The 17,167-nt window shown below is 40.5% G+C and overlaps 1 pseudogene; it reads left to right on the top strand.

Annotated features, from left to right (window-relative positions):
* Positions 1–9,752: 9,752 nt before the first annotated feature.
* Positions 9,753–11,065, top strand: LOC101595025 (annotated as a pseudogene).
* The last annotated feature ends 6,102 nt before the right edge of the window (positions 11,066–17,167 follow it).

A 17,167-nucleotide genomic window follows, 5' to 3' on the forward strand; every position in this document is an offset into this window, starting at 1 on the left:
AGAAGCAGCAGAGTCAAGGAAGGAGAGAAGGATCTTTTGGGTTCCCTCACCATGACTCTCACTGCTGCCTCTCTGCCAACACTCTCCACTTTCACCCTGAACCTTAGTTCACTATGAATGAATCACATCACATCCTCAAATTCTAGAGAGCTCTGCTGGCCCAGGCTGACCTTCCTTGGCTTGACTGACAGGGGACTCACAAGGGTGCTAACTCTAGTTCCTCACCATCCTCGTCTTCTGAAATTAGAACCTGGAAATTCTGCCTTTCCCAGCACTAGGCTCAGGATTTGGTATGTCAGGGGTGCTAATCAGTATTTGCTGAATGAGAGTCAATGTCATCTTTCTTTTAGGCCTCTCTGGGTGCTATCTACTCACGTGCTTCTTGCATACTAACAAAACAGGTAGACATTTATTCTTCCTGCTCCTCACTACTGCTTCTGGGCAGCACCGTTTCCCCTTATAAAACAAAAAGCATTAACAATAAACCAGCCACATCTACTCTCTGAGGTCTGTGACATCAGTTAACTCCACTCCTTAAACCAGCCCCATCCTACATACTACTCATGGGCCCATAGGCTGACTCCTCCTCCTCGGGGTTTTACAGAGTCCATTACAAGGAAATTGCTGGGAATAGCCTGGAGGGAAATCATGTCCATTGGCTTACTAAAACTATACAATTGTGCTAGATATGACAAGATCTTGGATACTATAGACAGCTAAAAGTGAAAAAAAAAATCCAGCTTTGAGAAAATGTTCTTCTCCCTTAATAATAATTGCATTAGGGGCTGGAGAGATGGCTTAGCAGTTAAGCACTTGCCTGTGAAGCCTAAGGACCCCGGTTCAATGTTCAATTCATTCAGTTCCCCAGGACCCATGTTAGCCAGATGCACAAGGTGGCACATGCATCTGGAGTTCGTTTGCAGTAGCTGGAGGCCCTGGCACACCCATTCTTTCTCTCTCTCTCCCTTTTTCTCTCTCTGTCTGTCACTCTCAAGTAAATAAAAATAAACAAACAAACAAAAGAAAAAATAATAAGTGCATTGACCTGGTGCTATACCTTGTATCCCAATAAAGTTAAACTGAATGCACATGACAGCTTTTAGAACTTCACTAAAACAAGTATTTGACACCATTAGCAATGCTCCAGGTTTTAGACTTAAACACACCTAGACAGAAGGATAACCCACCATACAGAGCTAGGGTGAAGAAGATACTTGGGAATGAGAATGGATTGGTAGAGTCTCTCTTTTAAATTTTATTTATTTATTTGAGAGAGAGAGACAGGCAGAGAGAGAGAAAGAGAGGCAATGGGCATGTCAAGGCCTGTAGCCACTGCAAACAAACTCTAGATACATGTGCCACCTTGTGAATCTGGCTTATGTGGATACAGGGTAATTGAACCTGGGTCCTCAAGTTTCATAAGCAAGCACCTTAACTGCTGTGCCATCTCTCCAGCCCTTGAGTCTATTTTGACAAAGCTCTGATGAGCTCTACTTGGTCTATCTCCTTCATGCAATTAAGCCCAAGGGAAGAAGTACAAAGAAAATTGCAATTTTACACACCACTTTCATTCTTTGGTCCCTGCATAAGGGAAGAGCTGGGCATGTGGAGAACAATGGGCACCAGAGAGCTTCTTCCCACAGGATCAGAGAGAGAGAGAGCAGTGGTATGATCACTGCCTACCGCAGTGGCCTGGCCATGGGGAAGAAGATGCTCATGTCCATCCAGGCAATCATATGCAAATATTCCTTCTCCCAACAAAAGGTACCTAGTTACCATCATACAACAATAGCCCTGATGTCAGCTAAGCTAAGGGGGTTCAACCTAAACTGCTCCTAAGAAGTTTCAGCAAATTAATCAGATATCTTCCAGAGTCTATACTTCAGAGACGGGGTGACTAGACCAACTCCAGAAAGAAAATCTGGTTACTCAAACCCTGACTGAAAAGGATGTATTGAAGAGGTGACAGAGCTGTTGGGAGGAAGGAAAGACTACAGGAGCAGAGCAGCAAGATGTCCCTCTTCACATAGAAGAACAGTGGGCCAGACAGAGGCATCAGCCACGGTGTAGACAGTCTCAGGAATGTTAGTACTTTTAAAGTTAGGGAAGATACTTTATATTTGTAAAAACTCATTCCTCCTGTTAACTTTGACCCCTTTGACCAGCATTTCCTCATGGGCATAGATACAAAAGTAGCTATAGTTTCCTGACCCAAGGTCTGGGTCTTCAATTCTGTTCCATTGGTCTATATGTCTGTTTTTATACCAGTACCATGGTGTTTTTGTTACTATGGCTTTGTAACATAGCTTTAGATTGTGTATGGGGATACCTGCAGAGGTGTTCCTTTTTGCTGAGGGTATGTTTTGATATCCAAGGCCTGTTACCGTTCCATATGAATTTTGAGATCACTTTTCTGATCTCTGAGGAATAATGCTGGAATTTGTATTGGTATTGCATTAAATATGTATGTTGCTTTTGATAGGATTGTCATTTTTACAATATTGATTCTACCTATACAGGAGCATGGGAGGTCTATCCATCTTCTCAAGTCCTCCTCAGTTTCTTTCTTGAGTGTTTTTGTGGGTTTTTTTTTATGTTTATCTTTCATATCCTTGGTTAGTGTTATTCTAAGGTATTTTATTTTTTGTGACTATTGAAAATGAGTAGCTTCCCTGATTTCTTTCCCTGTCTTTTGAATATATAAAGGCTACTGACTTTTGTCTGTTGATTTTGGATCTGGTCACTTTCCTGAAGGAATTAATAACCTTAAGAAGTTTTGAGATGGAAACTTTTGGGTCATTTATATAGAGAATCATGTCGTCTACAGATAGGGCTAATTTGACTTTTTCCTTTCCAATTTGTATCCTTTTTATTTCTTTCTCCTGCCTTATTGCTTGAGCTAGGTCTTCTAGTGCTATGTTAAAGAGCAGTGCTAAGAGTGGGCACCCCTGTCTTGTTCCTGATCTCAGTAGGAACTACTTGAGTCTTTCCCCATTAAGTACTATTTGGGCTCTAGGTGCTTTATATATAGCTTTTATTCTGTTGAGATATAAACAATCCATGTCCACTCTCTCCAGGGCTTTGAACATGAAGTGGTATTATATTTTGTGAAAGGCCTTCTCTGCATCTATTGAAATGATCATATGATTCTTGTGATAAAGTTTATTTATGTGTTGTGTTATGTTGACTGATTTCCATATTTTAACCACCCCCACATTCCTTGGATGAATTCTGCTTGATCAAAGTGGATAATGCTTTTGATGTATTGTTGAATTTGGTTTGTGAAGATTTTGTTCAGTATCTTTGCATCTAAGTTTATCAGAGATATAAGCCTATAGCTTTATTCTCTTGTTGTATCTCTGTCTTGTTTTGGTAGTAGGGTGATGCTAACTTCATAAAAGGAATTGGGGAGGAATCCCTGTTCTCTGATTATGTGAAACTGTTTGAGAAGAATTGGTTTCAGTTCTTCAATGAAGGTTTTATATAATTTGGCTGAGAAGCCATCTGGTCCTGTACTTTTTTTTTGGGGGGGGGGGAACATTTTAAGTTACCTTTTCAATCTTGAATGTGATAGGTTTGTTTAGGAGATTAATCTGCTCTGAGTATAGTTTTGGTAGGTTGTATGTGTCTAGGAATTCATCTATTTTTTCAGATTATCCAATTTTCTGGAGTAGAGGTTTTGGGAGAATGTCCTGATGATTCTTCCAACTTCATTGATGTCTGTTGTGACCTCTCCATCTTCATTTCTGATTTTGTTAGTTTAGACTCTATTTTTTTTCTTTTGATCAAATGAGCCAAGGGTTTTTAATCTTGTTTATTTTTTAAATGAACTTAGCAAGGGTTTTGGAATCCTGATCAATTAATTCTGTCCTGTCTTCCAGCTCAGAGCTTCTGTCTTCTACATGAGTGGTTTTGTTAGTGAGAGGTTCTGAAGAGGTTTTTTTTTAAAAAAAAATTTTTTTTGGTTTTTTCCAAGGTAGGGTCTTGCTATATACCAGGGTGACCTGGAATTCACTATGTAGCCTCAGGGTGTCCTCAAACTCATGATGATCCTCCTACCTATGCCTCCTGAGAGGTGGGATTAAAGGCATGTGCCACCAAGCTCAGCTCTATTTGATTTTCATTTTCTGTTGTGTTATTTTGCATAGGGTCCATCTCTGTTTTGAGGAATAATTTCAGTTTAAGGTCTGATTTTCTTGATGCTTCCTGGAATCCATTCTTACATTTGATCATGTCTTCATTAAGCTTAATCAACTAGTTATTGTGATCCTCTATTTGTTTGCTCACTTTTGATTCATTTATACATAAAGAGGCTTCTCTGTTTTCTTCAATAAATTTAAGCCTAGTGACAAAAGCTGAGTGCTGTAAGAGATGATTCTGCTCAATTTTGTCTATGTAAGTGTTGGTTTTTTGATGGTTTGCTTGCAGTTCAACAATTGTTTTGATCACAGTCACATAGCTTGTTGTGTTTGCATTTTTGTGTGTGTATGTGTGTGTGTTTTCATTTTGGGGCTCAATTTATGTTGTTTTCTCTGTGATTTCATTGTACACTTCCATTGTTGGAAGATCTCCTTGGTGTTGATCTCTGTTTTCTGGTGTGTGTGTGTGTGTGTGTGTGTGTGTGTGTGTGTGTGTGTGTGTTTCATGTTATGGTCTACCCATCTCAGGGAAAGGTGTTATTTTATTGAGGATGAAGCAAGTATTTGTCCTTGTAGGATCTTCAGTGAGTGTTCTGTTTTAAATGTGAACCAGATTAGTGTAGGACCAGGTGATAACCTCAAGTGCACAGACTGTGGAGATTGCAAGTGCATCAAAGGTACCTGAGGAACTGGGACATAGGGACCTGGGAGCTCTGGCCTACTCACTCCACTTGTTTGCACTCTTTAGCACAAGGGAACCAGTGGTTGGGGAATCAGGAGTTGGGAAGCTGGGGATCCAGGAGAAAGACTCTGGCTGCCACAGTGGCCTGTGCACCCTCTGACTGAGGGGATCCAGGAGTTGGAGACCCAGGGGCAGGTCAGCCTGGAAGGCAAAGCAAGGGGCCTGCTTCAGCAGTGCACCCCACAGGGTCCAGGCATCCACAAGCCAGCATCAAGGATACCAGGACCAGGGAGGTGGGAAGGAACTGGGAGCTCTAGCCTAATTATTCTGTGTAAGCATCCTCTGGAGTGAGGGATCCAGGAGTTCTAGTTGTTTCTTGTCAAGTATTTGGTTAATGCAGTAAAGAGTAACTAAATGTGTTAACTCATAGGAAAAAGAAGCTGAAGGCAACAAGCACCACCACCCAGAGAAATATCTGGCTCATAAACAGACTGCATGGTGAACAGCCTCTGCAATATTATCCTTACAAACCAAGCCTATGAGCTGATGACAATTGTACCATGAATCCGACCACTCCTGGGCATTTTGCCTGTAAGTCTGCCATTTGACATCAGTGTTCAAAGGAAAATAGGATTAATCATATTGACCCCTGCAGTCTGTGGCTAGATCAAAAGAACAGGTCAAGCCATTGTCTCCTATGTTACTGTCATCTGAGGCATTTCTGACAGGTGCCACCTGGAAGAAATTCAATCAAACTGCTTTTGTTCTACATTTTATATTATCAGTCTACAATACATCACTGGCTCTTGGTTTACAGGTACATTGAAAGATTAGGTGGAAATTTTTTTTTTTTTTTGTCAGTGCTTCATCTCTCTGCCATCTCCTCAATGAAGGACACTATAGATTCCTAGCATAAATAAAACAGTAAAAACACTTTCTGTAACAAATGCCCTGGAAGGTTGCAAATACTCTCCTATTCAATATTAGAACTTCACATTAACCTTTGGAGGATTAGGGCTGGAAAAGTAAATCTCAAAAACCTTTAAAGAAATGGGTTTAGCAAAAGAACAAAAAGACACTTCTGGCAATGATATCTGTCAAGTGTGAAGAAACTTTCATACAGTGGAAAGCAACGTCTTTGAGAATAAGAGCCTAGGTTTAGTTGAAACTTGAGGGATTTAACTTAGACAATATGTTGCCTTTGGTTCTTTAACATTCTTTCCCTGGAATTCTATAAGTATGTAGAATACATTTCATCTTTCTGAGGTGATTAAAAATTTTTTGATTTATTTATTTGAGAGCAACAGACAGAGAGAGAAAGAGGCAGATAGAGACAGAGAATGGGTATGCCAGGTCCTCCAGCCACTGCAAACAAACTCCAGATTGCATGTGCCCCATTGTGCATCTGACTAACATGGGTCCTGGAGAATTGAGCCTCGAACTGGGGTCCTTAGGCTTCACAGGCAAGCACTTAACTGCTAAGCCATCTCTCCAGCCTCTGAGGTGATTTTGAAACAAGTAACCATGAATTCAGAAGACTGAGAAGATGGTGTTAGTTTTCAAGGACACTACATTTTTAAGTTGATGGCTACTCAAAGCATCAAAGAGGAAGTAATACTTTGCCATTTTGACACCCATCTCAATTCTACCAAACATTCTAAAATACCAGGCAAACATTTTCACATGGATGGTGAGCTAGCAGCTTTCTCATTCATTTAAACTTATTTTTAATGCCCTCTTCTTGTCATTATTGGCATCTGTCTATCCTTCATCCCATTGAGGTTATGACACTTTTATCCCAAACAACCCTCAATGAAGTCATACTATCCTCTGCAATAAAGGAGAAGCTTTCCCCTTAAGTCAGACAGTCCTCCGTATCTTTGTTGAATCCAACCTGGGAAATTACTTCCTTACAATTTCTCCTGCCATTCAAATTAGTAATGCTATTTAATATCTCACTCAGAATAAAATCTGTTGCACAGGGGGTTTGCCTCAGAGGGGCCCGCCTCTTCTAGCACAGAGGCGGCAACCTTTGCAGATGTATGACTAATACTCCTGGGACAGGAGCTGAGTACATTGGGATCCTTTGGGAATAAAGGTACCTCTAATGCCTCAAAGTGGTTTTCATTGTATGCCTATGGAAGGCAATACCATAAGATAGATTTCTCCCCCTAGCATTTTACAGCATCTTCTGAGACTCAGAATCAAGGCAAGAGCTGCCTGGTGATTGTGTGTGGATGACGCATTACACAGAGCAGGCAGTGACATCATGTTGCCTTGTTCTCAGGGAGAGCAACCCCATGTGCCTTCTCTCAACACCCCTGCTCTGTGAGTCACTGAGTGATGGAGTGTCCAGGAAATGCAAAATGATGCTCTTCTGAAACCTCATGATTAAAAAATTAAGGCTTCCGGCCTGAGAGGGAGGGGAGAGAGCAAGCTCTGAGCCTGAGCAAGGGCAGGTCCTAACTGATGCTTTGTCTCTCTTTTTCTCTTGCTCATTTTCTCATTATTTAATCAAGGGATGTTCATTCAAACATAAATGCTGTAAATACTTATTGTATCTGAAGTTTTATTTGTCTCAAAAGTTAAGTTTATTTTCTACTAACCAGAATTTTCTGTTAGAATAGCTTTGTCACCCCACATCCAAAGACTTTTTATCATCAAAGTGACTAGATAGAGGCTGGAGAGATGGCTTATCAGTTAAAGGCACTTGCTTGAAAAAGTGTGGCAGCCCTGTTTCAATTCCCCAGTAACCATGTAAAGCCAGATGCACAAAGTGGCACACGCATCTGGAACATGTTTGCAGTGGCAAGAGGCCCTGGAATGCTGATTCACTTTCTCTCTTCCTCCTCACAAATAAATAAATAGAATTAAAACTGACTAGATAAATATATGAACATTATGCATTAAAACTGATAAATGCCATTGGCTAAAAAATTACCTTCATACCTGAATAATCCTGTATATTTAATAATCCCAACCTATACAAATTTATAGAAGTTTGGATGGTGACAGAATCAGATAAAGAGTAAATAAATATTGAGCCTTATCCAAATATTTAAAATATGTAAAAAAAAAAATCATATGCTGGACCCCAAATAGTAGAGATTCAAATTTCAAAATATTTTCTTCTCTTTTCCTCTTCCTTCCTAAATTTAATAAACAAAAAAGTTGAGAGCTGGGCGTGGTGGCACACACCTTTAATCCCAGCACTTCGGAGGCAAAGGTAGGAGGATTACTATGAGTTTGAGGCCACCCTGAGACTACAGAGTGAATTCCAGGTCAGCCTGGGCTACAGTGAGACCCTACCTTGAAAAACAAAAACAAAAACAACAACAAAAAAAAAAAGTTGGTGATACTAAGATTCAGTGAGCCAAAGATGCAGGGAAAAATGAAAACAACAGAAATGATTAGCCAACATGTTAACAGGGATAGAATATATCAAAGTCAAAGTTTCCTTTCCAGCTCAGTGCATAGTACTTCCTGCGCCTAGATATTAAGCCACCAGGCAACCAGGTATATTTGCTCAAGCCCAAATACCCAGGGTAGAAACATCCAGGCAGAACATGCATACTAAATACCCCAACTACCACTAAATCACCATCCTTCTCCCATTAGAAAGGTACTTAAAAGGGCAAAGCGACATCATTTGGGGCTTTGAATGCTGCGAGCTTGATTTGGACCGAAGTTTTATTAAAACCAAAGGATATTTGCTCCACTAAATTGTCACTGGGTCCCATAGAAAGAGAATTACTTAAGCAGTAATTTCACAAACTACCCCTGCCAGGAACCATCACTGGGATTGGAAGTCAGAAGACCAAGCAGAACATGAAGGATCCTCTGGACTCAAACATTCTAAAGCACTACAGAGGAATTTTAGTTCTCTGAGCCACTCCCCCCACCTCCATATACATGCACTCTAGCTATCTGGAACCTAAATAAAGTACTATGTGGGTCTATAGGAGTTGCTTTGTTGTTGTTGGGACACAACACCTGACCAGAAGCAGCTTACGGAAGGCAAGGTCTTATTTTGGCTTACAAGTTAGAGTTTCATCATGGTGCAGTAAACATGGCAGAGCAGATAGCTAGATATCACATCTTTTCCCACCAGCTGGAAGGAAGCAGCAAGAATGAGGTAGCTATGAAAACCCAGGAGCCCTGGACTAATAAGCCCTAAGGTATACTTTAGCAATACACCTCCTCCAGCAAGCCTCCACCTCTCAAAGGCTCTACCAGCTGAGAGCTAAGTATGAGATTTAATACAAACACTGGAGGCTATGGGGGTGCATTTCACTTTCAAACCACCACAGGGTCACTCAAGGTCACTTCACTGGGCCTGAGGTTCAGGACCCAGAAGACTTCCAAAGATACATCAGGTCACAGGCACACAAGGCTTTCCTAATATATTTTCTTTGATTTGTTGGCTGAAGCACAGGTAGCACTAGGAAACTAAGAACCAACAGTTGTTGTTGCTGGATTGTTTTTTTCTCTCAAGTTTTCAGGCCATATGTGGCAAACCTCACTAGTAGCCACAAATAGTTTCAGCCTGCACTATGAAGAAACTATTACAACTGTTAAAAATGTTTCAAGGCCATTCATAGTGATGCATACCTTTAATCCCAACACTCAGGAGACAGAGGTAGGAGGACTGCTGTGAGTTCAAGGCCACCCTGATACTACATAGTGAATTACAAGTCAGCCTGGGATAAAGAGAGACCCTACCTTGAAAAAAAAAAAAAAAACAAATCAAAACAAAAAATGTTCTCAGAACTTTGGAATTATAATGACATTTATTCAAGAACTCAAGTATCGTAATAATACCATGGCTTCACATCAATGTACAAGAGTCAAAAGAGCTCAGTGTGTTCAGGGACAGTAACCAGGACTCAACGTCTGCTTCTGTCACCTTTGCTACTTCACTTGTCGCCATCATGCGTGAGCACATCTCCATCCACATCAGCCAGGCCAGGGTCCAGATTGGCAACTCCTGCTGGGAGCTCTACTGATTAAAACATAGCATACACCCTGATGGCCAGATGCCAAGTGACAAGACCATCGGGGGAGGAGATGACTCCTTCAACACCTTCTTCAGTAAGACAGGCGCTGGGAAGTATGTGCCCAGGGCAATGTTCGTACTGGCACCTACCACCAGCTCTTCCACTGTGAGCAGCTCATCACAGGCAAGGAAGATGCTTCCAATAACTATGCCCATGGGCACTCCACCATTGGCAAGGAGATCATTGACCTCATCTTGGATCAAGTTCGCAAGATGGCTGGCCTGTGCACAGGCCTTCAGGGCTTCTTGGTTTTCCACAGCTTTGGTGGAAGAACTGGCTCCCGATTCACCTCTCTGATGATGGAACAGATCTCTGGTGATTATGGTAAGATGTCCAAGCTAGAGTTCTCCATTTACCCAGCCCATCCCCATGTTTCTACATCTGTAGTTGAACACTAAAACTCCATCCTCACCACCCTGGAACACTCTGATTGTGCCTTTATGGTAGGCAAGGAAGCTATATATGATATCTGTCATAGGAACCTCAATATTGAACACCCAAACTACATTAACCTGAATTGCCTTATTAGCCAGATAGTGTCTTCCATCACCACTTCTCTCAGATTTGATGGAGCCCTGAATGTTGATCTGACAGTGTTCTAGACCAACCTGGTGCCCTACCCCCACATCCATTTTCTTCTCGCCACATAGGCCCCTGTCATCTCTCCCGAGAAAGCCTACCATGAACAGCTATCTATAGCAGAGATCACCAATGCCTGCTCTGAGCCAGCCAGCCAGACGGTAAAATGTGACCCTCACCATGGTAAATGCATGGCTTGCTGTCTATCACATCATGGTTATGTGGTTCCCAAAGATGTCAATGCTTCTGTCACCACCATCAATACCAAACATAGCATCCACTTTATGGACTGGTGCCCCACTGGCTTCAAAGTTGGCATTAACTACCAGCCTCCCACTGTGGTAGCTGGTGGAGATCTGGTTAAGGTGCAGTGAGCTATGTGCATGTTGAGTGAGCAACATCATGTCCATTGCTGAGGCCTAGGCTTGCCCAAACTACAAGTTTGACCTGATGCATGCCAAGCGTTCCTTTGTGCACTGGTATGTGGGTGAGGGTATGGATGAGGGAGAGTTTTCTGAGGCCTGTGAGGACATGGTTGCCCTAAGGAAGGATTATGAGGAAGTTAGTATGGATTCTGAGAGGGTGAGGAAGAAGAGGAGAAGTACTAATTGTCCATTCCTCAGCTCTAGCATGTCATACTCCCAGGACCTCAGATTGAACATTATCTGATGGGCATCAAGGTTTCTAATTGTCTTAAGCCTGATCATGTCTTATTCATGTGGATCTGTAAGGTTGGTCTGCAATGTTTCAAAGTAAAACCTTTAAAAACAACAAAAAAGAAGAAAAGATACAGAGAAGCATCTGAGACAAGATGGCACTCAGGGTCTCAAGACCAGCCAAGCTCAAGGGAAAGTCAAAAAGGCTTTGCTAATCAGAAGAAAGATGGGTCAGTCATGAACGTCTTACAGCTACCAGCTATTGTTATCTATCAGAAACTATTTACTAGTTATAAATAGATGCTACACATCTAAACATGGAATATCATGAGCACAATGTTTTTTATTATCTTTGGCTGAAAACTATAAGTTAGTTCAGAGGCAATAATCTTTCCTTGGTCAATTTATTAATATTGTAATTTTATAAAGTTTATTAATTAATATTAATGCTTGCAAAAAGTTGAAAAGAAAAATAGAGCAATCTCATTGATCAGTTGGGCTTTTTTTTTAATTTTTTTTTTTGGTATTTTTATTTATCTGAGAGTGACAGAGAGAGAAAGAGGCAGAGAGAGAGAGAGAACAGGCATGCCAGGGCCTTCAGCCACTGCAAACGAACTCCAGATTTGTGTGCCCCCTTGTGCATCTGGCTAACGTGGGTCCTGGGGAATCGAGCCTCAAACCGGGGTCCTTAGGCTTCACAGGCAAGCGCTTAACTGCTAAGCCATCTCTCCAGCCCCAGTTGGGCTTTTTTTAGAGGGACATAACGAGTAAAATGGATATATATTTTTATAAGTAGGACTTGATAGATTACCTTCTACAATATGGGCTATTTGCAGGTTGAGAGTTGGAGAAACTAGTAGCTGCTCAGATCAACAGGTGGGATGCCTCAGCAGTCACAATCTGGCACTGAAGGCCTAGAGGCTCTTTGGAGAGCACCTGGTCTTCACATCACATTGGAAGACTGAAGAAGCAGTGGCTGTGCAAAGGATAGGAGCAACAAAGTAGATGCACTTACCAGCAAGCAGGAATGGTATTCAGGCAAAAGCCAGGCATTGTCTCTCTCTCTCTCTCCCTTTTTTTTTTTTTTTTTTAACCTCTTTATATACATGCTGCTGCTGGAAAATCAGCCTAGTCTGGGGGAGGGTCTCCTCACCTAGGTTACTCCTTCTGGAAACAACTTCACAGACCTGCTTAAGAGACATGACTCTTACTTGGTTCCTGATCTGATTAAGTTGACAGTAGAAATTAACCACCACACTGTGTAGCTTTATCACAATTTCCCCTAAGTGCAGTGTTGAGATCAGGCTCATATAGTTGAGATCAACTATAGCGATGAGATCATACCCTGCTCTACTCCATACTGTGTAAAACATTGTTTTTTGTTTTGTTTTGTTTTGTTTCTTTTTTCAGGTTGTGCCTGGTCCTGAGAGATTCTATTTTACAAGCAGCACTTGCCTCCATATTGAGTACAAACACAAACGCAGATGACTCTGCACTTTGTGGGCATATAAACAACACCATCTACCCAACACCACCCACAAGGCACAGACAGATAAATAACTTATTCCTAAAAGTAAAAAATATACTACCCTATAAATTTGTCAAAATAGGGCTGGAGAGATGGCTTAGTGGTTAAGCGCTTGCCTGTGAGGCCTGAGGACCCCAGTTCGAGGCTTGATTTTCCAGGACCCACGTTAGCCAGATGCACAAGGGGGTGCAGCATCTGGAGTTCAGTTGGCAGTGGCTGGAGGCTCTGGCGCACCCATTCTCTCTATATATTTGCTTCTTTCTCTCACTCTCTCTGTCGCTCTCAAGTAAGTAAAAATAAACAACAAAATTTAAATTTGTCAAAATTAATTGGGAACATATAGGTAAATGGGAATATTAAAATAATTGTCAGGAAAACCAGGCCCAAGAAATTATTGAACACACCAGACTAAGGAATAATACAACACCCCCACCTGGACCCCATAAAGAAAAGAATACCTAACACTACATTGTAATGGCTCCAATAACCTGGTATCTGACCCTTTGGTGTATACATCAAGGGATTAATAGGCAGAGAACACTCATCTGTTCTAGGATCTTCACCTGGGCTCAGGACACACTGCTGAAATGGGTCTAGTTGTATTGCCAACCATATACTCATTCATCCATCTGGACTCAGTTCTGAACTTTGCCTCTAAAGCCCAACTCAGCCATGAGGCTCAGCAAAAACCTGTGACCCTGTGACTTGACTGTGTCCTATACCTTCATCAGATCTTTAGTAGGGTTCTTTATCTAACTTCCACACAGATTCCCTTGGCATCTGCACCAGATTTCTGGTGGCCTCCTTAAAGCTTTGTAGCCATTCTGAAACCTACATATATAGATGATTGATAGGTAGATGATAGATAGATAGATAGATAGATAGATAGATAGATAGATAGATAGATAGATAGATAGAGATTAGATGTATTTACTGTGTTATATGTAGTATATGATCTGAGAGTTAATATTGGAATAAATAAATGTGTATTTGCAAAACAGCCAACTGTCACAGAAAATCAAGACTACCTGACAAATTGTAGCCAAAAAAAAAACAAACCTGATGTCATAACAGAAAACAAAGGTTATAAGCCAAGCAAGGTGGTGCATGTCTTCAATCCCAGTGCTCAGGAGGCAGAGGTAGAAGGATCATCATGAGTTCAAGGCCACCCTGAGACTACAAAGGGAATTCCAGATCAACCTGAGTTAAGAGACCCAACCTCAAAAAAAATTTGTTATGTCATTTGTGAGTACATTTCACTGAATTATGATATTGTAGAAAGACATAACTGTGTCTATGTTTTCAATATAAGACACTAAAGACAATTTCATCCTACAAAACTAAAGTACAATATCATAACCAGGATCTTAGAACTAACAAAGTCAAGGTGAAGAGCAATTTATCCCCACAAGGATATCCTATGATCAGGTAAGTAATATACTATTCATCACAAAATTTAAGTCACATATATATTATTCTGATATAAAGCATCAGAAAAACTGATTTTCTTCCTAAAGCCAAGATTATAATATTCAATTGTTTGTTTATAATTCAAAATCGTATTGAATTCTAATCCTGATGTTCTGAGTGTTGCTATATGAAAGAACATTTATATTAGCTTATTTGTACATGCTTGTATTTGTACCAGGTTATAGAAAAGGTAAGTCTCAAATTAAATTATGCTATAAACATCAGCATTTATTAGAATCTGTCCCAAAGGCACCTGTATTCTTAGATCAATGAATTCCTAAGTTCTTTTTAAGTGCCATGACTATATTTTTCATTTCAAGAAAATCAAGAACTGTAGAGCAAAAACATGAATTGCATAGTTAAAACTCACTTAGCTTCCTAGCCAATATTAAATGACCAGAACCCTATATGTGAAAGGATACAGCTTCCAGTCCTATAAGCTTCATTCTTTGTAAGTTTCCTAAACCAGGGTGTTATTTGTTGATTGACATACTCATTTATTTATATGGTTCTGAGGATCAAATCTAGGGCTCTATTGTACACTAGACCAATTTTCTACAGTGATATATCCTCAGTCTCCATTTTTAAACTTTCATGTCATATCGTTACTGTACCCAACTATTTTTGATGTGTTGATACACTTTCATACACAAATATTAATGAGAATAATTACCTCCAGTATTCAGCAGAGTAAGATGATATGCAGGCTTATAGCTTAGAAATAATATATCATCCCACTAGTTTGTGTAAAGTACTGTATTTACACAATGAGATCACCTAATGATGTATTCCTCAGACTCATCCTTTTTTCTGAGTGGCATATGATAGATTCTAACTATCTCTCTGACTACATCTTCTGTAGCGCTCCTGATCTATACAGGTCTATCAATACTCATATTTCTACTTCTGGAAGCTTTCAGCTTCTGGCTACATCAGGGTTTTTGTTCTTACTATACCCTCTGTCTGGCACATTTCTCTCCCCAGATATCTTTGTGTGGTTCCCTCCTCTTAATCAGTCAAATATCCAGTGAAATGCCATTTTCTCTATGTGGCTAACCCTTGACAGCCAATCTAAAAAGGTACCCTTTAAGTTACCCTCAGTAACTTCCTGAATAATACCCCAGTAGCTCATGATCTTAAATAGTCACTCAACCAATGGGAACACATGAAGCTCAAGAGTTTCTTTACAGACAAGCATACAATAAGCAAAGCCAATAGATTACCCACAGAATGGGAGAAAATATTTGCGGGTTATTCAACTGACAGAGGCCTAATCTCTAGAATCTACAAAGAACTCAAAAATCTAAACAGTAAGAAGTCAAACACCCCACTCACAAAATGTGGTAAAGAGCTGAACAGGCAGTTCACAGAGGAAGAAACACAAATGGCAAACACACAGAAAATGTTCATCATCCCTAATCATCAGGGAAATGCAAATTAAAACAACTATGAGATTCCACCTTACCCCAATAAGGATAGCAAACATCAAAAAATCAAACAAAAATAAATGCTGGCGAGGATGTGGAGAAGTAGGAACACTCATCCACTGTTGGTGGGAATGTAGGATGGTACAACCACTTTGGAAAGCAATATGGAGACTCCTGAAAAAACTGACTATATAGATACCAACAGACTGGGCATCTACACTAAAACCTTCAAACCACAGGCCAGAGAGATTTGCTCAACCATGTTTGTAGCAGCTCAATTCATAACAGCTAAGAGCTGGAATCAATCCAAATGTCCATCATTAGAAGAATGGATAACTAAGATGTGGTATATCTACACAATGGAATTCTACACAGCAGTAAGAAAAAATGACACAATGAAATTTGAGGAAAAATGGGTGAACAGTGAACTTACCCAATCAGAAAAAAATTGCCACATAGTCTCACTCATCTACAGCACCTAACCTGAATCTACCCAAGATACCTTACATACCCAGCAAGCATCTCATGGACTAGACACTAGGATGGACAGGGAGGGAGGGGAGGGCACCGAAGGGGTGGGAAACACTAATCTAGACCCAAACGGCAATGGTACCATAAAAATCTACTTCCTAAAAGGCAGACCAAATGGTTGAACCTTCATCAGGCCCTTACAGGAAACACCTGAACCACAAGACACTGGAGAGGGTAGGATCAAGTCTAATCTAAACCTTCTACATCTTCCTTCCCTCCCTCTACCCCTCCCTCTCTCCTCTCTAACTCTTGTATATTAGTTATATTTTTCCGCATTTTCTTAGTGGGCACTGACCTGTAACTCCCAGTACCAGCATGGGGCTATCATCCACAATGAGCTTTTGATCAGAGAAACCTACAAGGTTTCCTAAAAGAATGACAGATTTCTGTCAAAGTACTTGATGACCCACCAAAGGTTAGTGGTAAGACCCTATTGCTGAAGACACCATATGCAGCTGACATGTAAAATGGAATGGCATGGCTGGAAGCCAGGAGAGAGTCAGTCCCCAGACAGTCAGCATATCTAGTGCCAGAAGGTGCTACATGGGCGACTGAGGGAAATGACCAATATCTGTCCAAGCAACTCATGGTCTAACCTACTTAGTGACAAATAACTAGTTGTGACAATAACAATGGGGAGGGGGTAGGTCACGGATGAGCCTAATAATGGTACCAAACTGCCTATATTTGCTGAATAGAAAACTAATTAAAAAAAAAACTAGACTAGTAAAAGTTTAGAACATATACCCATGCACAAAAAGAATGGTGTATAGAAATGGTGGAATATTTTACTTTCAAACTGCTTGCCTTATTAAAAAATACTTTGTAAATAGTAACTACACAGTCTTGCTGAAACATCTTATTATGGAAACTTGGTATTTAAAGGAAAATCTATGAGTTATGCAAGGTCACTAACCAAAGGTGTTCTTTTGAAGTTTAGACCAATTATTTAATTCATCAGTACCGTTAGCTAACATTGATCATTTCTGGGACTTGTGTAGCATACCAATCAGAGCATAAAATGGACAGCATTTGGAGGAAGAGTACTGCTTAAAGTCAAATATATGTGAACAACACATATTTCTTATAAACAAAATA

The sequence above is a fragment of the Jaculus jaculus genome, chromosome 2 (genome assembly GCF_020740685.1).
Source record: "Jaculus jaculus isolate mJacJac1 chromosome 2, mJacJac1.mat.Y.cur, whole genome shotgun sequence".
Taxonomy (NCBI): Eukaryota; Metazoa; Chordata; class Mammalia; order Rodentia; family Dipodidae; genus Jaculus; species Jaculus jaculus.